This window comes from Miniopterus schreibersii (assembly GCF_964146895.1).
Source record: "Miniopterus schreibersii genome assembly, chromosome: 9".
Lineage (NCBI taxonomy): Eukaryota > Metazoa > Chordata > Mammalia > Chiroptera > Miniopteridae > Miniopterus > Miniopterus schreibersii.
The window spans coordinates 14,771,863-14,797,187 of NC_138118.1; the positions used below are offsets into that span (position 1 = coordinate 14,771,863).

The following is a 25,325-nucleotide window of genomic DNA, read 5'->3' on the forward strand; positions in this document are numbered from 1 at the left end:
AAACTGAAAACTAATGGTCAGTTTCTTCCTCAGACGTCACTGCTGGTTACAAGATAATTTGCAGTAGATGAAGATCATGCTTTTACAAACCTAGCTCACATCACCATTCTGGGACTCGGATGTGTCCCTCTTCCACTTTTTGGTCAATAAAGAAATTCATCTTACCGAGAATCCAATCATTTAAAATGAGTCACAGGCATGACTCAAGATTCAACTAGCTACAGTGTTTTTCCTCGTATTAGATTGTTTCCTCCGAGACTGGCTTGTAGGAGTATTACTCCCCCACTCCCAGGTAGCTATAGATTTTGGTTACGCTGTGTCTATTGTATGAATATGTGTGTATATGGATAAAATATAATGTGTACATATACATGGTGTTTGAATGATGCTATAATTATAAACACAAGTTTAAAGAAACTATCCCTTTGCCAGTTCACCCACGGAAAGGACAAATTAACTAAAACAAGCACCATATTACAGGATGCATCTGATTTTTGTTTTTAAATCAAGCAAGTTTTACTCAAATTTTATAAATTTGACTTAGTCATTTCTCTTATGCTAAGGATGGAAATCTCCCTCATATACCTGAATTATTTATCACGGGTGTCAACATTACACAAAGATTTATGGTGAAATTAATACTGTGGATCAAGTATAAGTGGCTGCTCCCCATTTGCATTTAACAACATTTCTCTCTTTCTGTGGTTCCTGAAGATTCTAGCAATAGGTTTGCATACGTCAGAGTCTTTCTCGCTGCAGTCACTCTAGGAGACATCTCCATGGGCTTTCATGGTGTGCAGGATACATAGACTCAATTCACATTATCTAAGGTTGCTGGGTCTTTGTGTATGCTCACTAATAAATCGGTCCTTGTGCAGCTACGTTAATCAACCCAACCCAAATCTTTCAGAGGCTCTTCACTGCTTCTGGTCACAGGAGAAAGGCTCACGCTCCTAGGTCTTGCATTCGCAGCCTTTCCCGGCCTGGCCGCAATCCACAGCCCTTCTACACCCCTCCTCTGCTGGTCCCACAGGCCTGTCCTCACTCCCCGCACCTTTCCACCTTCGGGCATCCACTCAAGCTCTCCTCCCCTGGAATAGCTTCTTCCCTTTGCTCTACAAGCCCCAAAACTACTCATTCTTTTTGTAAATTTTGTATTTTTTAATTATACAAAATAATGCATGACTACATAATGTCTGGAGAAATAGCCAAACAATACAGAAGGCTATGTACAGTAAAAACGGAAAGGCCCCATGCATTCCAGCCCTTCCCGCCCTCCCCCGTCGCCCGCCCGCTGCACTCCCCTCCTCCCAGTTTGCTAGGTATCCTTCCAGTGCTTTCTCTCTGCATTTAACAGACATATGCAGTTTTTGTCTATTTCATTTTTAGGTAAGTGAGGTTAATAACACCTTCTGTTCTGTGACTAGCTTCCTCCTATTCAAGATCTATATTAAATTTCTCTCCCCCCAAAGCCTCCCTCACTGCTTTAGAATCTGATGCTTCCTCCCCCAGCACCGTGCCTTGAACTTCTAACTCTTGGTATCCATGGCATTCTATTGGCTTCTGCTCCATCCCTTTATGACACTGGTTGTTTAATGTTTTTATAGGTTAGTGTCTTATCCGTGGCACGTAGAGTCCTTGAGGATGGAAACTTATCTTTATCTTTTGTGGTGGTTAGAACAGTATTATGAACAAAGTAGGTATTCAGAACCATTGTATTGAGTTAAGTGAACTTCAGGTTCCCTGTTTCCCAGTCTCAGGGGGGAAAGCACTGCTTAAATGGAGAGGAAAATAAGTGTGCCATACTGAAGTACTTTCGAGTTTTCGTAGCCTCTGCTAAGGATCCCCCCAACCTGTTCTGCATGGCAGGGTGGGGGTGGGGGGCAGATTCCTACACATCAACTGAGAAGTGCAGCAATTTTGTGAGAAGTCACAGACCCCAGACAAAACGTTTCTTCCCTGAACTCTCAGACCAAGGACAGCTCCACCAGTTAAAAAAACCCTCAGAGATGAAAACCTTCCTATATAGTGAAGGGAAATTTACAGTGCAGGGTGATGGGGAACAGGGCTGTGAGGGAATTACCGTCTAATCAAGGAAAACACTCTTCACACTTTTTAGATCTAAAAGCTCAACTCTCACGGACCCGCCTCTCCAGTGGAATGAATCACTGGCCTGACAGCCGCACTTTTCCTTTTAACATAAAAGCCGTATAGTCGAACTTGACATTACTTTTTAAGAAATGTTATTTTCTCAGCTCACAGAGAAGGCAAAACAACCAATACAACAGGTTATATCAAACAAGTTACTTAATACTTCCATGCCTCAGTTTCTTCATCTGTAAAATGGGTATAACAGCAGTGCCTACTTTATTGGATTCTGATCAATAAATGAGATAATCAAATGTGGATGTGGCAAAGTCACAGTAAGTTCTCAAAAACATTCGCTGTGATGAGGATGATCGTGTTCTGGCTTTTCACGTCTGTGTCGGGAACTGAAAGGGTTTTCTACATGGGGCTTTAGTGAAAGAAGGCAGACAAGAGCGAGCACTGTTGGGCTGTTATAAGGGTGAACATTATGAGTGATATTTCTTCGAAAATTCTATTTAATTCCTTCAATCTCATTACAACACATTTGCTTAGAATCTTTACAAAACTGACTCTTGCTTGAAATAAATGGGTTATTAAATGGAAAATCTCTATTCATTAGACATTTCTTCTGAAATAGTATTAGTCAGAACTGGATTTTATATTCCTTTTGATATCTTACATGTCTTCTATTAATAGTCTCAATTCTTAAGTCCAAATAATCCATTGAAAAGATCTAATATTTAATAACTAAGGATTTTATCAAAAAAGTTGCTATTGGTCCCAAAAGAGCTAAATCCTTCAACTGAGGCCATTAATGAAAAGAAACAAAATTATTTTAGTTAAGGGGTAAATACTTAGAATGCTGCAGATAAGCAAAATAATTAAAATACTTCAAGTTGCTAATTTTAGGATCTCAAATAGTTGTTAAGATGCTGTGGACATACACAGAGAAAACCTGAAGCCATTAACTGGTTAATTCAGACACAAAGACACTGCACATCAACGGATTGAGAGTCTGAGGTTCAGTTTTTCAGGTTTTCAGTTGTTTGCTTTGCCTGGCGATGTCTGTGTAATACATTAACTTAAGCCACCCTGACCATTACTGTGTGTTCAGTATGTACAGGCTAAGGGCATAGGGCTTGAGGTCAGAAAGATGAGAGTTTAAATTCCAACCTAGGCCAGTCAGTGAACCTGAGCAAATTGTTCGGCCTCCCTAAGCCTCAGTTTCCTCATCTCTAAAATGTATCATGTATTTTGCTGGCTTGTAAGGATGCAGTGAGGTAATACACATATAAAGAGCTTCACTGACACTTAGTGGGTACATGTTGGAGTATTTCTTTCATCTTTTTTTAACCACTTCAGTTTTTAACCCTTGATAAAAAACAAGTAAATACAAAACTATATCAGATGATGACAAGCGCTGTGGAGAAGAGCAAAGTGGGAGCCCTAAATGTCCACCAGTGTGGGGAGGGGTAACTAAAACAGAGAAAACTGGGAGGAGACGTGGGTAAGGCGGCTTAGCCTCAGTCCGGACAAACACGGTCAAGGGCACAGGGCGAGCTGTGCTCTTTCAGCCTTCACTGTCATAATCAGGAGGACACAGGCTAACATTATAGCGACGAGTGCAGAAGGAGAAGTCAGGAATGAGCGGGTGGGGCGCTGAGACTCGAGGGACTCACGAGCTGCGGGGCCAGCCTTTGGTGCCAGGGCCCTCAGTCCTAATCGCAGGTCCCATTGGCCTGAAAACTCACACTTCCCCCTGCCCCCCGACAATGCAGTCCAGAGGGTGAGCTGAGTTGTAGCAGCAGTTTCTTTGATTACTAAGAATATATATTATTTTAAAAATAAAATGCCCCGGCTGGTGTGGCTCAGCTGGTTGGGTGTCTTCCAGGGCACCTAGGCCTTGCCGGTTTGACTCCGGGTCAGGGCGCAGGCCCAGGGTGCGGGCTCAGCCAGTGGTAAGGGGCGTGCGGGAGGCGGCCGATCAACAATTCGCTCTCACGTCGATGTTTCTCGCTCTCTCCCCCTCTCCCTTCCTTTCTCTTCAAAAATCAATAAAGATATAAAAATAAAATAAAATAACCACATTACAGAAAGAATATAACCTAAATGTAGAAAATCTAAAAGATTAGAAAAAATAAGCCACCTATGATCCCATTAGCCTAATATGTTTAATATGAGCATTTGGGTTGATTTCCTCCTAGTCTTTTTTTCATATGCATATTTAAATATAATGAAAATTATACTGTATACAATTAAATTATACTGTATACAATTAAATTATACTGTATACAATTGTGGATCCTGTGCTTTTAAATGTAACATTGTCTCATAAGCATTTTCCCTGTTGCTAACCAGCTTTTCATAACTTCCCTTTAACAGTGAATAACATATCATTAAACAAATGAACAGTAATCTACTTAATTTAACTATCTCCTTATATTGTTAGATGTTTAGAATCTTTCTTATTTGTTAATATTAAAAATACTGTCTCAATATACATTTTCCTGCATGTTTTCTTTTTTATATTTTAGATTATCTTCTCAGGATTGATTTTCAGAATTTTCAAAACAGTAAACGTTCCAAGACATCAACATTTTACGACTCTTTGTATTTACTGCCAAATTGCTTTTCAAAGGCATTATATCAACGTACAGTCCCAGCAATGGCGTGCGAGCGTAACCAACCTCATCGCACCCTTGAAAACACTGGGTTATTACATTATTAATTGTCTTTTTTTACAGCTTCAGTTTCTGGGCCGTGGTAAGAGACAAGGAAATACGTAGCAAGTATATCAGATAGTGATAAGCACAGCGGTGAACAGCGAAGTAGGGAGGGGAGGAGGGGGGTGTGTGTTGGGGGTTATATTGGAGGGTCAGGCAAGGCCTTTCTGCAGAGGTAGCTCTGCAAGAGCCGAAGGAAGGAAGGGGGTAAGGTCTGAGAACTGTCTGCAAAAAGAGGGCTTGGGGCAGAGGAAGCGCCCAGGAAGGTTCTAGGCAGATTTACGGCGGGCAGTGTTGGAGAAACAGCAGGAGGGCCAAGTGGCTCCTGCCCACTCACAGAGGGACAAAGGGGGCCATGACAGCGACGGGAAGAGGGCAGCAGGGCATGTAAGGCTTCATTGGCCACTGCAAGGATTTTCCTCTTACTTTGAGTAGGATGGGAAGGCACGAAAGGGTTTTGGCAAGAAGGGAGTTAGAAACCGATTTGTGTTTCATAGGGTTGGCCGATGTGTTCAGAACAGGCTAACGCGCCCCAAACCACACTCAGCATCCTTCCCAGCGAACCTTCCATAGTCTCAGCGTCTCCCTCACCGGTGCTCAGAACCTCAATCATCTTTTTGCATCTCCAAGCCCGTCGTCACCAAGCCCTGTCCATTTTCCCTCCAAATGTCCCTCGTATCTGCCTTCTCTATGCATTCCCGTTGCCAGAACCCTACCGTAACAGTTTTCTTTTTTTTTTTTTTTTTTAGTTAATATTTTTTCCATTGATTATTAGAGAGTGAAAAGGAGGGAAGGAGAGAGAGAGAGAGAGAAACTTTGATGTGAGAGAGACGCATGGATTGGTTGTCTCCCGCACATGCCCCTACCGGGGAACGAACATGCAACCCGGGAATGCGCCCTTGACCAGGAATCGCGGGCCGGCGCTCTACCACTGAGCCACACTGGCCAGGGCCATCATTTCCTAACTGATCCCCCAGCCTCTGCCTTTCTGCTCACCGCTCAGCACGGTCAGCAATCGTTCTAGCAAAGCGGATCAGTCATGGGTCTGCTCTTTAACTTTGCTGCCCTCCTTCCACCAGCAAGGTCCAAACTGCTCGGAATGAAATTCAAGCTCTACCACAATCTAATTCTAATCTAGGGGTCAAAACTTATCTCCTATCATGAGTCAGGGTTAACGGTGCCTTCCTGTCTAACGAGTTTCCTGGACCAGCTCTGCACTTTCTTACCATACACCTTTGCTCACCTTGTCTCCCCTCCCCTGGACCTTTCCTTCTCGCCCCACCCAGAAATCCTAACCCTGCTTCTAGGACCACCCCAAGCAGCACCTTGTTCACAAAGTCACCCCCAAGCTCCCTGGCTGGAATTACGCTTATCTCCTCCTGTGCTCCCATGAGCTCTAGTCTATCACTCACACATTCTGTGCCATATTATATCACAGTTTTGCGAATATGCTTTCTTCCCTTCTAAGCGCTAAGTTCTTTCGAATTCCCATGTTTTATTCTCATATGGCTCCGACAAATGCTTGTGGAACTTCAATTCCCCAAGGCCTTGTTGCTAATTCGTTGTTGAAACACAATTAGAGTTCAGATCATCTGAACCCCGGCTCCATCCACCTTTCCCAATACTATTCTATCTTTCTGTCTCCTTTCTCTGGTTCATTGTCATCTCAACCGGAGTGCATTTGAAACCGCTGAGGAATTTTAAGGAAGAATGACTACACAAAAAACACACGCTGACATTTATTTCCCATGTAGCTACTTAAACCAAAGTGAAACTAATTTAGGGGCACTGAAATTTTGGCTCTGAATTAAAAAAAATAGACACACACACACACATATAACGTGTACACATCTAGAAACCTTTTAGTTCCCTAGAGTCTGATTTTTGAGGGGCAGTTAAACTGTTAGGGGTCAGGTTGCCTTGTTTCTGGGCAGTCTGTAAATTTGTAGTCGGGCGAGGGGAAGGAAAAAATCGTGTGTGTGATTTTGCTTAACAACGGTCAGCACCTTTTCCAGCCTCTAAGGATATGAGAAGGTTCAGACATTTGGGACGAGGCCCTGAGGCAGGCCATAACTCCCCATCAGCCCAATTCTTCCCCATTTGGAGAAATAGCTCAAGGGCCTGGTGTTCTGAACTGGGCTTCTCCTTTGGTATTTGAAATTAAATTATACTCATGACACATGCTATACGTTCATATAGGTAAAACTTGAATACAATTGCTATAGCACTTAGAATATAGTAAAAGCATTCACGGGCACACAGGAAACTCCGCGTGGGGAGAATGGCTGGAGGCAGCGGGGAGGAAGGGAAGTGGGGAGACCTTCTCTCTCTACAGTTCTGCCTTCTCTCCAGGACAGCGCAGGCCAGGGCAGCATTGCTAGGAAGGATGTTGCGTTGAGGTTTTTCACAAATTCAGGCGAAACGAAAGCCTTACATTTCACAGGGGAAAGAGGGAAAAAACGGAAGCACTAGTTCCTCCCACTCTACTCAGCGTCCCAGCGGCGACTGCCCTGAGGATCTGACCTGAATTGTAACTCAGGATCACAGAAACCAAAGGAACCTTTGAAGTCGTTTCATCAAACTTCTATCCTTGGCAAGTAAGCCCCAAACCATTGCAAAGGGTTTGTATTTAAGAAACTTGCCCGTAGGCAATTTTCCCAACTGCAACCTAGATCCTACCTTACAGAAGGATGCGGCCCCCGTTTCTCTCGCTCTCGACAAGGGAGACGTGAAAACAGCCTCGAGCCTTCGCGAATGATCGATGGTAACCGTTTCTCTGCCACATGGGCTGTATCTCTGGGCTGTGTGGGGACGGCACAGAGTGATGGGGAAGCATTTGGGTTTGGAGCAGACAGATTTGTCCTTAAGCCACAGATGTATGATCAGAGGAAACTGACTTAAGCTCTCTAGGCCCAGTTTCCTCACCCAAAGTGTGGGAATGAAAATGTCGCCCAGCTGATCCAATTACTGTGAAGAATAGTCTAGAACAACTGCTGTCCAATAGAAATATCTATGCAAGCTGCAAACGCGAGTCACATATGTAATTTAAAATATTCTAGTAGCTCCATTAAGAAAGGTAAAAAGAAACGGGTGAGATTGATTTTAGTAATGTATTTTACATAACTCAACATATCCAAAGTATCATTTCAACATGGAAAACTCTTAGTAAGACAGTCTACAGTCTCTTTTTTTGTACTAAGCCTTTGAAGTCCAATGTGTATTTTACACACACGGTTTATCACAAGGCAAACTTGAGATGACTGCGTGTCAAGCACACGTGGCCGGCGGCTACCCTACTGGAGAGTGGGGCCTAGTGTGTAGTGAATCCTAAAAAGTTAGGGATTCTGTTATAATCATTAATATTATTCTTAGAGAACTGCGTAATGTTCCCAAAACCTTCACGTCTCTGGCGCTCGCAGGGGTGGGTGCCCGGAGACACTCAAGCCTGAGCCCTCAGTTACGTCAAGGGCAACTTCATCATGGTCACTGCCCACGTGTCCCATGGAGGGGGCCACAGAAAGCGGGATCTGCGTGGAGAACATATCCCCAGAGTGCCAATGACACATTAAAGCCCAAGAAGTAGGCACCACCACCAAGACACCACCTTCTCATACAAATAGGTCAAGGTAGGGCGCTTGCTACAGCAACTGCTTGCTCCTCGGTTTTCCCCTTCCAAGCAGCAAGATGCCATGCAACACACTGTGCTCAGGAGTCGATGTGACAAGTTCAACATAGTTAACCATCGGACCCAACAATTTCGCTAATGTGTACCCGAGAGAACTGTAAAACATATTCACACAAAACTTGCACGTGAATGTACACAGCAGCATTATCCAAATAGCCAAGAAGTGGAAACAACCCAAATGTCCATCAGCCGATAAATGTATAAACATATTCGGTGTATCTGTACAGTGGAATATCACTCAGGCATATAAAGGAACGAAAGGCTGGTACATACTACGACCATGGATAAACCTTGAAAACATTATGCTAAGTAAAAGAAGCCGGTCACAGAAGGCCACATGTTGCCCGGCCGGGCGTGGCTCAGCGGTTGAGCGTCGACCTAGGATCCAGGCGATCAGGGTTCGATTCCCGGTCAGGGCACATGCCCGGGTTGCAGGCTGCAGCCGATCGATGACTCTCTCATCATTGATGTTTCTATCTCTCTCTCTCCCTCTCCTTTCCTCTCTCTCTGAAATCAATAAAGATATATTTTAAAAAACACACAAAAAAACCCCAAAAGGCCACATGTTGCACGATTCCGCTTACGGGACATGTCCACAGTGGGCAAAGCCACGGAGACAGGAAACAGATTCCTGTTTGCAGGGGCTGGTGCAGGAGAGGGTTGAGAATAATCGCTAACAGGAATGGAGTTTTGTTCCGGGGTGATGGAAACGTTCTGGGATTAAATAATGGCAGTGTTTATATGACACAGTAAATATACTAAAACCACTCAGTTGTTTTTTTAAAAAGTTGATTTGTTGTGTCAGGGAAGCATAGTCAGATACACAAGGACTGCCAGAGCCCTAGGATAGGGGATTATTTGTAAGCCTTTAAAAACAGATCACCCGTGCCCCAAATATTATTTGATAGGTATCATCTTTAACTAAAGTATACATAAATCAAGTCTTTCCTTCCCATAAATTAAAGTTGTTTTACATTGTAACACTAAATATATTACTTATGAAGAAGGCACAAACCTCAAGGACACGCATGCTTATACGCATATCCATGAACATAAATGCATGGAAACACACCAGAATTTTCTAAAAGACTGTAGCTGTCATTCCTTTGTACCTAGTTTTGTGATGTGACTTTAAACAACATCCTAACTCTTCCGTGCCTCAGTTTCCCTTTACAACGGAGATGATAATAAGAGTGCCTAGGTGTATTGCAAGGATTAAGGAGGTTAACATATATAAAGTGCTCAGAAGAATGCTTGGCCTGTAATATATATACTTTATAAGTGTTTTCTAAATAAAACTAAATCAATGATTAAAACCCTGTCCCCCCAGCATGCCAAACGGGCTTGAAGGTGCTTTACGTCTTTCTGGAACATTCTTTCTCCAACGATAACTCTTCTCCTCTCTTCGTTCAGTACTTTGTTCAATTGCCACCTCAGCAACCCTAATTCTTCTACCCCACCCCTCTTTGTTGCTCATTGCTGTTTGTAGCATTTATCACATATTTAAACATTTATCTTTATTGTTGAAAGTATTACAGATGTTCCCCACTTTTTACCCCATTAATTCCCCCCCCCCCAGGCCTTCTCCACACTATTGTGTGTGTCCATGGGTTATGCATATATGCATAGAAATTCTTTGGTTAATCTCTCCCCACTCACTCCCCACCCCCTCCCCGCCTTCCCTCTGAGATTCCCTCAGTCTGTTCCATGCTTCTGTGTCTCTGAATCTATTTTGTTCATCAGTTTATTTTGTTCATTTATCACTTTTTAATATACTAGATGATCATTTGCTTATGTATCTTGTTTGTGACCCATCAACTCCAGCCAGAAGGCAGGGATCTTACCTGTGTGTCTGCTACTTAGCCCTAAGCACCTAAGAGAGTGGCGGTCACAGAGAAGGCGTCCCGTTACGTTCTCTGAATGATCAGACAGGGCTTACTTCTGGGACCCAGTGGCACTGGGGGTCAGGATGGGAGTGAGACGGACCTTTCCCTAAATACCCTTTTGCACCATTTTATATTTTACCATGCATTTAAGTTCTTTTCACAACAAGGAAAAGTGGGAAATAAAATCACGGAAATAAAGGTTCTGTGGACCTGAGGGAGAAGCCGGTATCATAAAACAGTAAGACTTCAGGAATCCGTGACCAGAGGAAGATTCCAGAAGAAAGGCCACCTTTATACCTTACCCCTGAGAAAAAGGGGAATTCCTCCTCAGAAATGGCACGCGGCCTGGCCTTGAAGCACGGCGGGGACACAGGTTAGCAAGGAGTCTCACTCAGACTCCTTCTGTATTGTGCAATTTGTGTCCTGTGCCTACGGCTACAATGGGAAAATTTTCCATGGCAAAAAGCCTATTTCCAGGCACAGTAAACAGAAGTGTTTAGACAGGGCTGTTTGCCCACTTCCACCGCTGCAGCGCCGACGGGCAGGTGGCCTGGGAGCCTGGGAGTCCCTGGGCAGGGGCAGGTGATCTGTGTCCACAGCCCGCCCGGACACCGGCCTTCCCCGGTCCCTAATGGCCCCTCTGGAGAACTGGTAAAGGTGACAGGGTCCCATGCAGATGGATTGTTCTGTAAACTCATCCCAACTAGCCGCTCTAAGTTGTCTTTGGGGGCCCCCCACCTCTCTTTTCAGTATCTCCCTTCCCTCCCCCTGCTTCCCTGCCCCTCTGCTCTCTCCTGTCAGAAGAACAACTGATGAGTCACTAGCCCATTGGGTGATGTTTCCCCCTTCTGCAAGTTTTTGCCTTTAAAAAATGGCCCATAAGAAAGAAATAATGATGATGATGTTGACAATGATAGTAATGGTGATGGTGACAACCACCGCTGATGACAGCAGTTATTGCTTATTGAATTTACTGTGTGCCAGGTACTCTACTAAACACGGACACCATGTCCCTCATTCAATCCTTCAATAATCTAATGAGAGAGACACTGTCATACCCATGTTATAAAGGAGGAGTGAAAAGTCCCACAGCAAAGGGCAGATGAGGGGCTTGGAGGGACTGTCTCTAAAATTTTTTGCTCTAAGGAATTGGAGAGAATTATTTAAATAAATGAACGTATAAGGTGGAAGCTTTGACTTCGCAGAGAGAGAGCTGGGGAGAGTCAGTCGCAGCAACTCACAGTAGCCACGAAATGGACCATCGAGGTCTGAAACTTCAGAAGAAGCCACTGTGACTACGACTGTTTAGGTTCAATCCTGACTCACACGCGTGAGATTACCTGGGGCAAGTGACACAACCTCTGTGTGCTTGACACTAGTGTTGGATTCAATGAGATAATGCCAGTAAAGTGCTTGCAGTGGGGTAGGTGTGTGGCATTCAGCTGCTGTGTATTTTGATTGCTGTAAATCCTTACTATTACAACAATTAATTTCTAGCTTCCAAATAACAGAAGTGCTCTTTCATCTGATTCGATAATGTTGTTGTTGATCTATTTTCTACAGGTTTTCATTGATAAGGTAACATAACAATAGAATTTCAAAGGGAAATGCCCCAAATCCCATTTCCCTAACAACAATTATTTTTATTTTTGCATATTGCCTTCAAGTTTTGTTAATTCTGAGAAGTAACGTGAAGAGGGCAAGTGTATGGAATCACTTGGGATTTTTCTCTCACTCTCATCACAAATCAGCAGTATGGCCTCAGGGAAGCCACAGTCGGCCTTAGTTTCCCAAAAGATAAAGTGAAGAGGCAGGGCCAGGTGATCTTGAAGATCTCTCTAGTTCTAACAGTCCATGATTTCTATCTACACTCTACTTTCTTTATGTGGCAAAGTTAGTGACCATTCTAAACTATGGCCGGGAAATAAAGTTTCATATAATGAGTTCTGCAACTGTCGGGTTACAATGAAAATCGCCAGGAATTTCAAGAGTAGCTACCAGATTACCAAAAAGCTATAAAACTTAGTATCTTAATACATTCATGATCTATGTGTTTGCAACTGAAGTATTAGCAATTCCACACATTAGTTATAAGTAATGCATTTAGTTTGCCATGCCATTCTATATAATTATTGATATACAATTATTAATTCAGAACAGAAACACAAAAATGTTCCTTCAGTGTAGTTTTTCCATGTGGTATTCTCGATTTTGAAAGTTTCTCTGCAAAACTATCCGAAGGGGGGAAACAAAGAAAAAGAGAAAAAGGAGTGACTCTGCCTGCTGGCAGAAACATGTCAATACAAATGTCTAAAATGTCTGTAACTATGAATGGGAGGAAGCAGTCACTCCCTGCACTGCCGCTTGGCGTGTAACCTGTTGGAAGCTTTCTGGAGATGATCTGACAACACTAATCAAGAGCTTAAATATGTTCCTACCCTCTGACCAGGTAATTCCACTCACAGGAATTTGTACCAAAGAAATAAGTGTGCAGATGCTTTACTGCAGTATTATATATAACTGTAAAGATTTGGAAATAACTTAAATGTCCAGAAATAGAAAAATGTCTAAGCATCTGATGTCACACATAGTAAATTAAATATGCGTGTATATGAATGCATACACATTTATGATATGTATGTATATGTGTGTGGACATCTTTCCTGCCTCAGCCAGGTCATTGTAGAGACACCAAGGGTGCTTAGTGCTACTGGTTTAGTCACTGTTTCTAGGTCTTTTTAGTGAACAGAGGAGCTAGGAAATATTTTTATACATATACATGTGCACCATAAGTTTATATCACTAACTTCTAATTCAAAGGTAAAACTACAGGGTTTCTTACCTAACCTCTTCTGTTTTTCATCTATATTTTCTCCCTTCTGTGCTGAGAATCCTGATTCTCCAGGACACTGAGCACGATAGAATTAGAATGTGCCATAATTAATACTTGCTTATCCCATATTCCCCTGAATAGCAATATCAACACTACCACCAATAATATGAGGACCAAAAACTGTTCAAAAGTGTTTTGCTGTTCTTGTTTTTAGGGCGTATCCCATTACTGATACGTAGTCACATTAATGTTTCTTAAAATGATCTAAAATAATTTTCTGTATGCCGCCAACTGGATACACAATTAGGCTTCTTTATTAAAAAAATTAGAAATTGCATTTTAAAATTAGTATTTTTATAATTATGTAAAATATTTACACGATTCAAAGTCAAATCTATAAAACAAGGTAAATTCAAAGAAGTCTAGTTTCTATCACCATCCCTTCCACTTCTTTCCTTTCCACCTCTTATAGGTAACTATTATTTTGTAATATATATCCTTCCGTTGTTTGTTCTTTAATATAAGCACATATATATATATATATATATATATATATATATATACACACACACACACACACTCAAATATGTGTGTATATATAATTGTATGTAAATATATATTTATATCCATTCTTATATAAATGATAGCATCCTGGACTACTTTCTCTCTGTTGCTTTTTTACTTGCAATATATCCTAGAAGCCAACCCATATAAGTATATCTAAAGATATTTTTAAATATGTTTTAATTGATATCAGAGAGAGGAGGGGAGAGATCGAAACATCAATGATGAGAGTCACTCATTGATCGGGTGCTTTCTGCATGCCCCCTACTGGGGATCAAGCCTACAGCTCAGGCATGAATCGAACCATGACCTCCTGGTTCATGCGTTGACACTCAACCACTGAGCCACACTGGCTGCAGATTCTTAATTCCACTGTGTAACTGCACATGACTCCACTGTGTGGCTGGACCACACTTTGTTCAGCCAGCCCTCTATTAATAGATGTGCGGTTGTTTCCGGCCTGTTACTGATATAGTTTCTGTCCTATGTTTTTGTATTATATTTACATATACTTAAGTCTTAAATATAGATTTTTTACTGTGTGGAACTATACGAGATGAGCCTAGACCATCTTATCACAACAAACAGCAGGGGAGCTATCAAGGACTACTAGGGTCATGTCAAAAGAATTCAGGAGCCAATTTGAAGAAGCCACCACAGGCCAATTATGGATAATTTCAGCATTAATAAGAATAATAAATAAGATCTACTGAATAACAATGTTTCAATTAATGAGTTCAAACGATAATTTAAAAAAACAAAAGCAAAATAACAAAACATCTATTTGGCCACAATTGGCCCGTGCCAGAAAGTCAACTCGAGAAATTATAAGGTTAACATACCACTATTTTGCAATCCTTAATAGACTAATAAACCTAGGCAATGTCATGAAAGAAAAGATTATTACACATTATGCACCTCCTAATGACAAAACACACAACTCCTTGTGAAGCAATCTTGCAAAAAAAGAGAAATTTGAATCCGATAAAACCAATAGATCATTTTAAGAAACACAGAGGATGAAAGGACATGTTAAACTACACCCTGGGAACACACAATGAGAAAAATCCAGGCTGTGGGAAGTTCTACTGGACAAACAACTTGGTTTCTTCAACAAATGCAATGCAAATATATATATTAGAGTAGAAATGCATATATATTTAAAAAGATTTAACAGACATATCAACCAAGCTCAGTAATGTATGTGAACCTTATTTGGATCCTGCTTCAAACAAGCTATAAATATAAATTATAGCATTTATGAGATAATTAACAATTTGAACATGGACTGAATATTTCCTATTATTAAAGTATTACTATTAATTAGTTCAGATGTAATAATATGTTTAAAAAGGTCTTTATCTTTTAGGAATCCATAATGAAATATTTATGGATGAGATGATACAATTTCTAGAATTTGTTTTAAAATAAATGAGTGGGGAGGGGAAGATGGTATTGATGGGTTGGCCATCATGGGTTGATGGGCACATGGGGTTCATCATGCTCCCTGTCTACTTTTATTTATATTTAAAATTTTCTATAATAAAATATTGATATGAGTTTATACATAATGGGTATTTGTGTGTGTGTGTGTGTGTGTGTGTGTGTGTGTAAACTCCCACTATAAGGAAATACAACAAAATGTTAATGGTGACTATTATCTCTAGGTGATAGAATTATGGGTGATTTTGTGATCTTTATTTTGTTTTTACTCTATATTCTATATTTTTTATACTGCACATGTATTCTTTTTTTTAAAAAAAAGAACTTTTTAAGTCTTCAAAAGATTCTAGGGTGGCCTGAGATTCCACATTTCTTTTTTTTTTTAATTTAAAAAATTTTTTTATTCCTTTCCCCTTACTCCCTCCCATTTGGCAACCGTCAGCTCATTCTCTTTATCTGTGGATCTGTTTCTGTTTTATTTTGCTTACTCATTTATTTTGTTTTTTTTTAGATCCCATATATAAGTGAAATCATATTCTTTATAATCAGGAAAAAGCTATTTAAAAAGAAAATTCTTTTAGCTGTTTAACAATACCATTTTCACAATTTGACTAGAATTCACTTCTGACACAGTGAATAAAATTACTTTCTATGCTTTAAATATAATCGGGCAAGGCGAATTATTTAATATTTCATTATATTTCGTTTTGAGTGGGTACAGATACTAGTTTATGAAACTGTAACTCTAAAGCAAAGTTTGAGGTTTGGAAATTCTGTCGTTTAATGTAACAGAATAATCTTAAAATCATAGCTTAGGAGTAAACAGTTAATTTTTCCCTTCCTCCTTACATAACAGAAAAACAACTGACCCAGTTTGGCACAAACTTTCTCCTCCAAAGTCACCTTTGTGCTGAAATTCAGCACCTCAGGTTTCAGTCAAACAACTTGTAGATGAGAGGTTTCTTAACACAATTTTCTTGTAATTTTACTACAGTGTTAGTTCCTGGCAACTTGGGAGAGTCCTTTTTTCACAGTTAAGTGGGTCGGGTGAATGCTTATGTCTCCTGCTTTCTGATATGCAGAGAGAACAGAAGTTTAAATAACTCCTTTTATCTCGCTGAAATAAATATAAGGCCATGAGAGTAGATGCAAGTCAAGAAAAAGACAGTTAATGGTGTTTTTAGCATGTTAATAGTTAATAGTGGTACTGCAGGGTTTGTCATTCAACTACGAGAAAATTCGTCCTTTTAAGATCAGTAAAAATTTTAAACTAAGTTATAAAAACAAGTATGTTTATAATTACACATGGACATATAATTATATCATCATCTGAATCTTTAATCAGATAACTGCCCCTTCTTCATTTACTTTGAAATGAATTTATCCAATTTTCCTTCTTTGTTCACAAGTAGTTTTCTCCTAAAGAAACCATAGTCAGCTCTTGTTATGAAACATGTTAACAGATTATCATGGGATTGAGCCAAAAAGGAAAAAAGAGAGACCAAGAGCTCATGGACACGGACACGGGCTGGAAGAGGGTATGGGGGGATAAATGGTGATGGAAAAGAAATAAAATAAAGAAAAAAACCATTTTGTTCTGAATGTAGACTTTAAAACAAAATTATTGGTAAATGTAGTTATTCATTTGGAAGTGAAATTTCTGATTTAAAAGATGGCTGAGGGCAGATAATGTGGATTTGGGCCCATCTGTCCATTTGAGGCTCCATGAATCGATTGTTACACGCTTCCCCTAAATTCAGTCTGCACTCGCAACTATGGGCCAGGTTTTATGCTAAGTATTTTCGTATGCAATCTCATTATTTATTACGAACAATAGCCCTGTGAAATAGTTATTTTGGAGAGAGGTCAAGTTGCTTGCTCAAGATCACACAATAATCTAGTCGATTGCAGATCTCCTGCCACCTCTTTTGAGTTTATGAATATTGGTGATTGAGAGTGTCTGTAGCAGTCCTTGGTGCCTAACGAGCTCTGCACTAGAAAGTGTGTGAATTCTGTTCAGAGGCCGGCAGTCATCTGTCTCGGTGTAAAGTTGGGGCTCTCTGCCCCCCACACTGGAAGATGCACAGGGCGTGCGGTGTGCTTCACACGCAGCAAGGATGCTACAGCTGAGACAGCCTCTCTCATGAAGAAGCCCATCGAGGAGGGACGGAGCAGTCTGTTCCTCACAGCGGCAAAGCAGAGCGAGCTTTCTGCCTTGATCTTTTAACAAACCGAAGAAGGTTCAGGCATCTTTAAGCCTGGGAATAAACAGTGTTTCGATCTGGTGACCAGCAAACTAAAAGTCAACCCGAGAAAGTTGACTCTTGACATATTTCCATCAAGGGTCACTTGTTTCATCCCAATGGGCTCCAAGCTAAGAATTAAAAACCTCAACTTCAGTAAATTATATGTTTGAAATACCGAGAGGTCTAATTAGACGTACATCCCAAATGCCAGTAGGACCCACTCTATTCATTTACTCATAACTTCATGAAAAACTGTTTGTTTGGGATGTGGTTTTTAAAAAGCAATTTACCTTCAGGCTGAGTTAAAGAATGGAACATGTGAGAAGAGAATTTTCCAGCTTTTGTTGACTCAGTGATGGAAAGGAGAAATATGTTTATAAGAATTTGGCCGTTTGGTAACTCAAAAATAGTTGATCTAAGAAACTTGAAATTTCACATGTTAAATGCTAAGTCCAACTATAAATTTCAACATAATTTTCCAAGGCATACCCTTGTTCTAGTTTCTAATGCTACAGAATCATTCTGATGGGCATCCGATAGGAATCAAATTATTAACTATTCCCATAAAGTTGTGCTAGAAGTTACTACTGTAATATTTTATTTGTGGAGACATAAATACAGTTACACAATACTTTGGAAGTAGACTTGAACTGAAGGATCTTAAAAATAAATAGGAACAACAAAAATAAAACATGACTAACTCTCCTGCCACCATCAAAACAAATGTTTCCAAGGACCTGAAGCCAAGGAAACAGAAATCCATAAACACAAAGGCCAAGTTAATGAGTTGAATCTACCAGGTCTCTACAAAGGACAAAACTCTAAAAACCAAGAAACGCCACCTGCTTTGAAGGAAAGAATGCCGAAGAGCATTGACCTTTCCTGCCTCTCCACCTACCACAGAAATCCCAGCTTGTAGTTGATTTTAAAATTACCAAATTTCCAAAATTTATGGGAGATGGATGTCTTTAAAAAGCGGTAGGTTTGATCACATAGGTCATGTCCACATTAGCTGAAGTCATAAGTACTGAGGGAAGGGTATTCTAGTTCACTCATTTTAATAACCAGTTCTTTCTCAGATTTGCCACAGAGCCAACTCAACTTAATTATTAAGGCACAATAACATTAGATCGAACTAGCTTTCAATCCAAGAATTTTTATTACGGAGAGAAAGCTGAGACAATTTAAGCAACTATGTGCCTCACTTCTCCTTTTCTGGATCTCCGCTCTTGCTTATATATAAGGGGCTGCATTTAACTTGTTTCATTCTTAATGTTTTCCATCTTGTCTTCTTTTAGAAAAGTTTAAACTAGATTTTAAAAGGCTGCAGAGTAAGTGTTGGTGGCTTGGTCCCATGAGTAACAAATCATAGACCTCAGGGCCCAGACTGCTGATCTGGAGAACAGGCCAAGTTCTGGCTGCCCCGAAAAGCCCCGCGTCCACAGCTAATGCGTAATCTAGATTTTACCGGGCCTCTCCCTAGCACTTCCCTGGACGCCCGACCGACACAGCCTCTCCTTGTATCCACGCACACACCATTTCTTTTCATTTGGATGCAATATTGCTAAAAGCAAGGTCCTCAAAAGGAAGCTGAGCCCTAGCTGGTTTGGTTCAGGGGCTAGAGCGTTGGACTGAGGGGTCCCCGGGTTCGATTCCGGCCAAGGGCATGCACCTCGGTTGCAGGCTCGATCCCCGGCCCCCGTAGGGGTGCGTGCGGGAGGCAGCCAATCGATGTGTCCCTCTCACATCGATGTTTCTCTCTCTCTTTCTCTCTGTCCCTTCCACCCTCTGAAAAGCAATGGAAAAAATATCCTCAGGTGAAGATTAAAAAAAAAAAAAGGAAGCTGAACCTGGAGTCAGCATCCGAGTGTGAGTTCCAGCTCTTCAGGGCACAAGTTAAAGGCAATTTAGTGCGGTGGGTAAGCGTGTGTCTGCTAAAACCGCTCTCCAGCTACGTGACTCTAGGCAAGTTATTTGAATCTTGTGACTCGGTTTTCTCATTTGTAAAACGGCGATCGTATCAATAATGACCTCGTAGAATTGCTGTGAAGATTAAATGTCCTAATAGGCCTTAGAACAGAGCCTCAGGTATCCTAAGCATTCAATAAATGCGAGCAATTATTATTACTAGCTGCACAACCTTGGGGAACTCACCTGACCTTGGGGAACTCACCTAACCTCACCTCACCTAACGAGGCGATTTCTTCTTCTGTACAAAACGGGATCCCAAGTTCACATGGTCTTCATGACGACCAAATAAACTCATACAACGCATGTGGCAGTCATTTTAAAAACAGAATCGAGTATTAGACAACTCTTTCAGCCAACTAGAATTAGTTCCTTTCTGCTCTGTGCTTCCATAATACTTAACCGCCCCCCCACCATAGCACTCGTCACACTGTGTCATAAGAATCTGCTTACTTGTCCATTCCCCCCACTAACGGTGCATCCTCTGATTTACCTCTGCACCCTCAGCACATTGGACATACTTGGTACAGGACAGGCACTCAATAAATATTTGTTTAAATGAATGTTGTCCAAACGGCTGAGCAGGAATTGTCAAGGCATTTACCAAGAGTGATGGATTATCAGTTCCTGCCAAGTGCCCTCGACAGACCACCCAAAAATGCGCTCGATTTTCCTCAGCCACAGCATATTGAGAGTCTGTCATTTCAACTGGCAGTTTGTGTGGTTGCATCCACTCATTCTTTTTTCTTTTTTTAAAAAGTGTCTTTATTGATTTTAGAGAGAGAGGAAGGGAGAGGGAGAGAGATAGAAACATCGATGAGAGAGAAACGACACCAATCGGCTGCCTCCTGCACGCCCCCCACCCGGGATCCAGCCCGCAACCCCAGGGGGAATCGAACCGAAGCCGGTTAGTACGTGGGTCACCGCTCAACCACTGAGCCACATCGCTGGGCTCCAATCATTCTATTTACTTAATAAATAATTACTGAGCATGTATTGTGTGCGGGATCCTATGCTGGGCTCCATATAGTGTACCACAGTGACAAATGCCCAGGCTAATTTAATTCCCGCATACCGTATCGGAAGGACCATTTACTATAGAATCATTTATGACTGGAGATCAATAAGCTCCTTGGTTTGATTACTTCAAACAGAGTCTCAGGATGGGAACAAAATGGTGTTTTACAAGTGGGAACCCTTACAGAATAATAAAGGTCAGGGATCTGACTGCCTACATTCAAATTCTTGCTCTGTTTTTTACAAGGTATAAGACCTTGGATAAGTCCCTTAACCTCTTTAAACCTTACTTTTCTCATCAGTAAGATGGAGCCAGTAGGATTGATGAGTGTTAAAAATAGCAACCCACATTAGTTGCTTTTCCTAGTACCTACCAAGTAATAAGCACTCACATGTGCTCGCTACTGTGATGAACGCAGTCCAGTACCCCAGTGTTTGCACTCCCATCGCAAGTATATTCAGCGAGTGGGGCATGAACGCCCAGCTTCTGCTTGAATACCACCAGCGTCAGGGAACTTACAACCTCTGGCAATTGTCCACTTGATTGCTGGGAGATTCTAATTGTTGAAAACCCTAGTGGGTTATAATATATACATGCTAACATCTTTCACTCATGCGCCCTTGATCTTTCACTTGGGACTACCCAGAAAAAATCTAATCTCTCCTCTGTAGGAAGGCCCTAGCTACCACCCTCCTCCTCACACCCCTCATACAACCTTAGCTCCTTGAGTCATTTCTGAGATGACACCGATGACCAGGTCCTTTATTATCCGTTTTTACTCTTCTTGAAAAATCTTTTGTTTCTCAGTGTCTTTCTTAGAGGCTGAAGATCGGAATTCATAAACCAGAGCAAGTGTGGCCTGCTCACCAGTGAGTACTAGAGAACCTTTCCCACCTGAACACTATAGTTCTATTACTACAAGAGACTGACTTTTTTGTAAGTTATATCAGACTGTGCTGATTCATCATCGACTCATAATTAGCAGGAGACTAAACCTTCCTATGTGAGCAATTAGAGGCCATCCCACCCTCTACCTGTACTTGTATAAATTGAATTTTGTGATCTTTGAGTACTTTCTGTTTGTCCCCATTGACTTCATATTGTGAAATGTGATTCATTATGACATTTTGCGGGATTTGCAGGGGAGGGGAATCTGGACTGTATCATCCAACTTATTTGTTATTCTTTCTAGTTCTGTGTCATCTCTAGATTTGTTCAGCAAGCCATCAATGTTATCATCATCACCAGGAAAACATTAAAGGGTGACAAGCCTGCACACCAGACTTGCATAGATCCCTAGAGATCTACATGTGCATCAGAATCTTAAATTTTTTTTAAAGACTTCATTTATTTAATCAACAAATATTTATTGAGTGCCTACCATGTGCCAAGTGCTAAGTATATAGTGATAAAAAAATAAATCATCCCTGCCCTCGTGAAGCTTACGGTCTAGTAGAAGAGAGAAAGAGTAAACAAGAAGATAAATACATAATGCTAAGTATTTGTTTTTAATCTTCACCCAAGGATATTTTTTCCATTGCTTTTTTAGAAAGAGCAGAAGAGAGAGAGAGAAACATTGATTTGCCCCTGGCATGTGTCCCAGCCGGGGCTGGGGACCGAGCCTGCAACCCAGGTATATGTCCTTGACCGGAATTGAACCTGGGACCCTTCAGTCTGAGGGCCGATGCTCTAACCACTGAGCGAAACTTGCTAGGGCTAAGTGTTTGTTTTTTTGAGGTTTTTTTTTTTTAATGAAAAATTAAAGCAGGTAAGGGGCTAGGGAAGGTTAATTGTGGGATGGAGTGGGGCTGCGCATGGACAGGATGGATAGCATAAGGCTGTTTTGAAGTTTGATTGCACTGCCCAGGTCCTGCATTCTTAGTGGGCATCTGGCCCAAAAGGTGTCCCAGAGTCTTTCTGATTCCTCAAAACTCACTTTTCTCTATGTGTAGTCATATGGGGAAGACAAATTGAGAGATTAATAATGAAGAATTTAAATAGTCATGAAATAAAAAAGAAAATTTGAAAGGACACAATTTCTCAAGAGACTTTACAACATTTCTTCACATGCGCAGGATATTCAAACATTGTGAGACGAGCTAGGCTGGCAGGGAGGCAGTCACACCTCCTGATGAAGACTCCAGAGAGAGAATTGTAAAATTATTGCTCTACACGTACAGTGTATGGTTGCAGACTAAATAATAGAGGAAAAAACAGAAAAGCTAACTCTTACCTTATTCCAGTTCCCATGTTCTCAAGTATGGAGTGGGTTAGGAATCCGATCGTTTATGGAAAGTCAAGAGGATGGATACTGAACTCTGGAAAAGAAGCCCGTAAGGGACAGATTTGAAATCTACTTCTATTAGCTACTCTCTGCTCGTGATTCTTACTTTAATAAATCCTTCTAAATACAGAGTGTCCAAAAAAAATGAATATAGACTCTAACAGCTGATAGCTCAATTTTGAAATGAAATGTATTTTAATAAACATTGCCTTTATAATTATTCAAAGTGTGTAATTTGAACACCCTATAGTTTTAGATAATTTTCAAATCTTTTTCATGTTAGAGGGACTTGATAAATCTTTGTTTAGTAAAATCCTAATTGTACCCTCTGACTGGAAATTTATTTTATATTCTCACTATGAAGCTTTTTTCCAATTGCAGTTCACATTTAATATTATTTTATATTAGTTTCAGGTGTACATGTATATAATTTACAAAGTGATCCCCCCAATAAGTTTAGTGCCCACTGGAAATCATACATAGTTATTACAATATTATTGACTACAATATTATTGACTATCTTCCCTGTGCTGTACTTTACACCCCATGACTATTCTGTAACTGCCAATCTGTTCTTCTGAATCCCTCACCTTTTTTAATCTAGCTCCTCCCAACCCATCTCCCATCTGGCAACCATCGGTTTGTTCTCTGTATCTCTGAGTCTATTTCTGTTTTGTTTGCTCATTTTTTGGTTTGTTTTTAGATTCCACATGTAAGTGAAATCATATGGCATTTGTTTCTCTGTCTGACTGACTTCAGTGAGCATAACACCTTCTAGGTCCATCCATGTTGTCGCAAATGGTAAGATTTCATTCCTTTTTATGGCTGAGTAGTATCCCATTGTATATATGTGCCACATCTTCTTCAGCCAACCATCTATGGATGGGCACTTAGGTTGCTTCCGTATCTTGACAGTTTAACATTTATATTCATTCATTGTCATTGAGCATCTCTTTTATACCATATACTTTGTTGGTGCTCAGAATGCAAAGGTGACTAGGAAAACTATGGTCCCTGCTTACAGGGACCTTATAGTAGCCTGAGAAGGCAGCTCTGAGAAAACAGTGTGTTATGGAGAGAAAAGCACCCAGAGCTCTAAGAGGGTCACCTAATCCAGACTTTGGAAGCATTGGAAGTTCGTGGCTTCTACATGAAGATTTACAAGATGCACAGGGTCCGTCCAATAAAGAGGTGAGGCAGGTGTCTTTCAGTGGGTGCGGGTTTCAGAGGTGACAGAAACGACTGCATGCTGTGCGTCTGAGCCCTGAAAATCACTCTGCTGAGGCAAAGTGGTCAGAGATGAGCCTGGAAGGCCCATGGGACCAAATTATTCACAGCCTTACAAGCCATGTCACAGAGGAGGTAGAGTCTGTTGAAATTTGTGATTGCTTGAATGTTTGAATTTTAAAGGGAATGAAGTCAAGACTGCTGCTCAGACTTTTTACTTGAACAGCTGTGCGGACAATGCTATCACTCACTGAGACAGTAAAAATACAAACACAGAATAGAGGAGGTTTGGGGTGAAGGGGACAGGTTCAGCCTGGGTTATGTTTGGTGCGGTCCCGGGGAGCATTCGCAGGGTAACAGTAGGCGGTGTGATCTAGAAGCCTGAGGATACAGGTTTGGGAATCACCAGCACACGACAGGCAACGACAGAAGCCAGAGGGATGAGAGAGACACGCGGGGTGAATGTCAGGGGGCAGAAAGGGGCCCAGGAGGGAACCCAGAGGAACACTGAAGTTTAAAGGATGGGCCCCAAAGGAGAGCGTGAGAAGGCGCCGCCAGGGGGATAGGAGGGAACAAGACGTGTGAGGTGCCACAGAGGACACGGGGAAGGCCCGTTCCAAGGAGACTGTGGCCAACAAAGGCAGGTGCTGTCAAGAAATCAGGTAGGAAGAACCTGGGAGGTACCATGGGGTGAGCACCAAGAAGACGTTTGGCCTGCTGGGCAGAAGCAGGGTCAGCGGAGGCAGGAGCCAGGTCACAGCGAGTTGAACAAACAGAAGCAATGAATGTAGACGACTGTTTTTAAAAGTTTGCCTTAAAAATAGAAGATACTATGATAGGGAGAGGGACTGGGGAGGGGGATGGGATGGGGTGGAACGGGTCATTGGGGAGAAAAAGGGACATCTGTAATATTTTAAACAAAAATAAAATTTAAAAATTAAAACAAAAAAGGAGATAATGTCTTCTTTCCAACACTGGGAAAACGGGCCACCATGAAGGCTCCTCGCCACCTTCACATTGGTTGAATTGACTACACGGCCTGTGCGTTGGACGGGGTCCCACAGCCAGCGCTGCACGTGGCGGAAACTGGAGGCAACCAGATCTGCCTTTCGTGCTCTCCTCCGAAGTCCCCTTGTCACTCACCCCTTCGCTAGGTCTCTAAGGCCCCGCAGGCTTCCCGGCCTGAGGCCCCCCGCGGTGAGTGACCGCAGGCCTGAGCAGCCCACCAGCGAAATGAGCTTCACAGCTGAAACCTGGTCAGAAACGATTGTCGCTTTGTCATCATCGCTCCCCTACGGCCACAGCTCCTGCACTGGGCCGGCTGGAGGGAGGGAGGAGGAGTGTGGTCACCTTGGGGACT

General features: G+C 41.6%; 1 protein-coding gene across 2 annotated transcripts in view; it reads right to left on the reverse strand.

The window, feature by feature from the left end:
- MKLN1 (muskelin 1) overlaps nt 1–25,325 on the reverse strand; it is a 306,710-nt gene that overhangs the window by 261,995 nt on the left and 19,390 nt on the right. The window contains exon 2 of one of the 2 annotated variants that reach the window (XM_081147023.1): nt 22,688–22,772. The exons of the other annotated variant lie outside the window; for it this stretch is intronic. The gene's annotated coding sequence lies outside the window, so the exon portion shown is untranslated. The remainder of the gene's footprint in view (nt 1–22,687; nt 22,773–25,325) is intronic. 2 annotated transcript variants of the gene reach the window in all.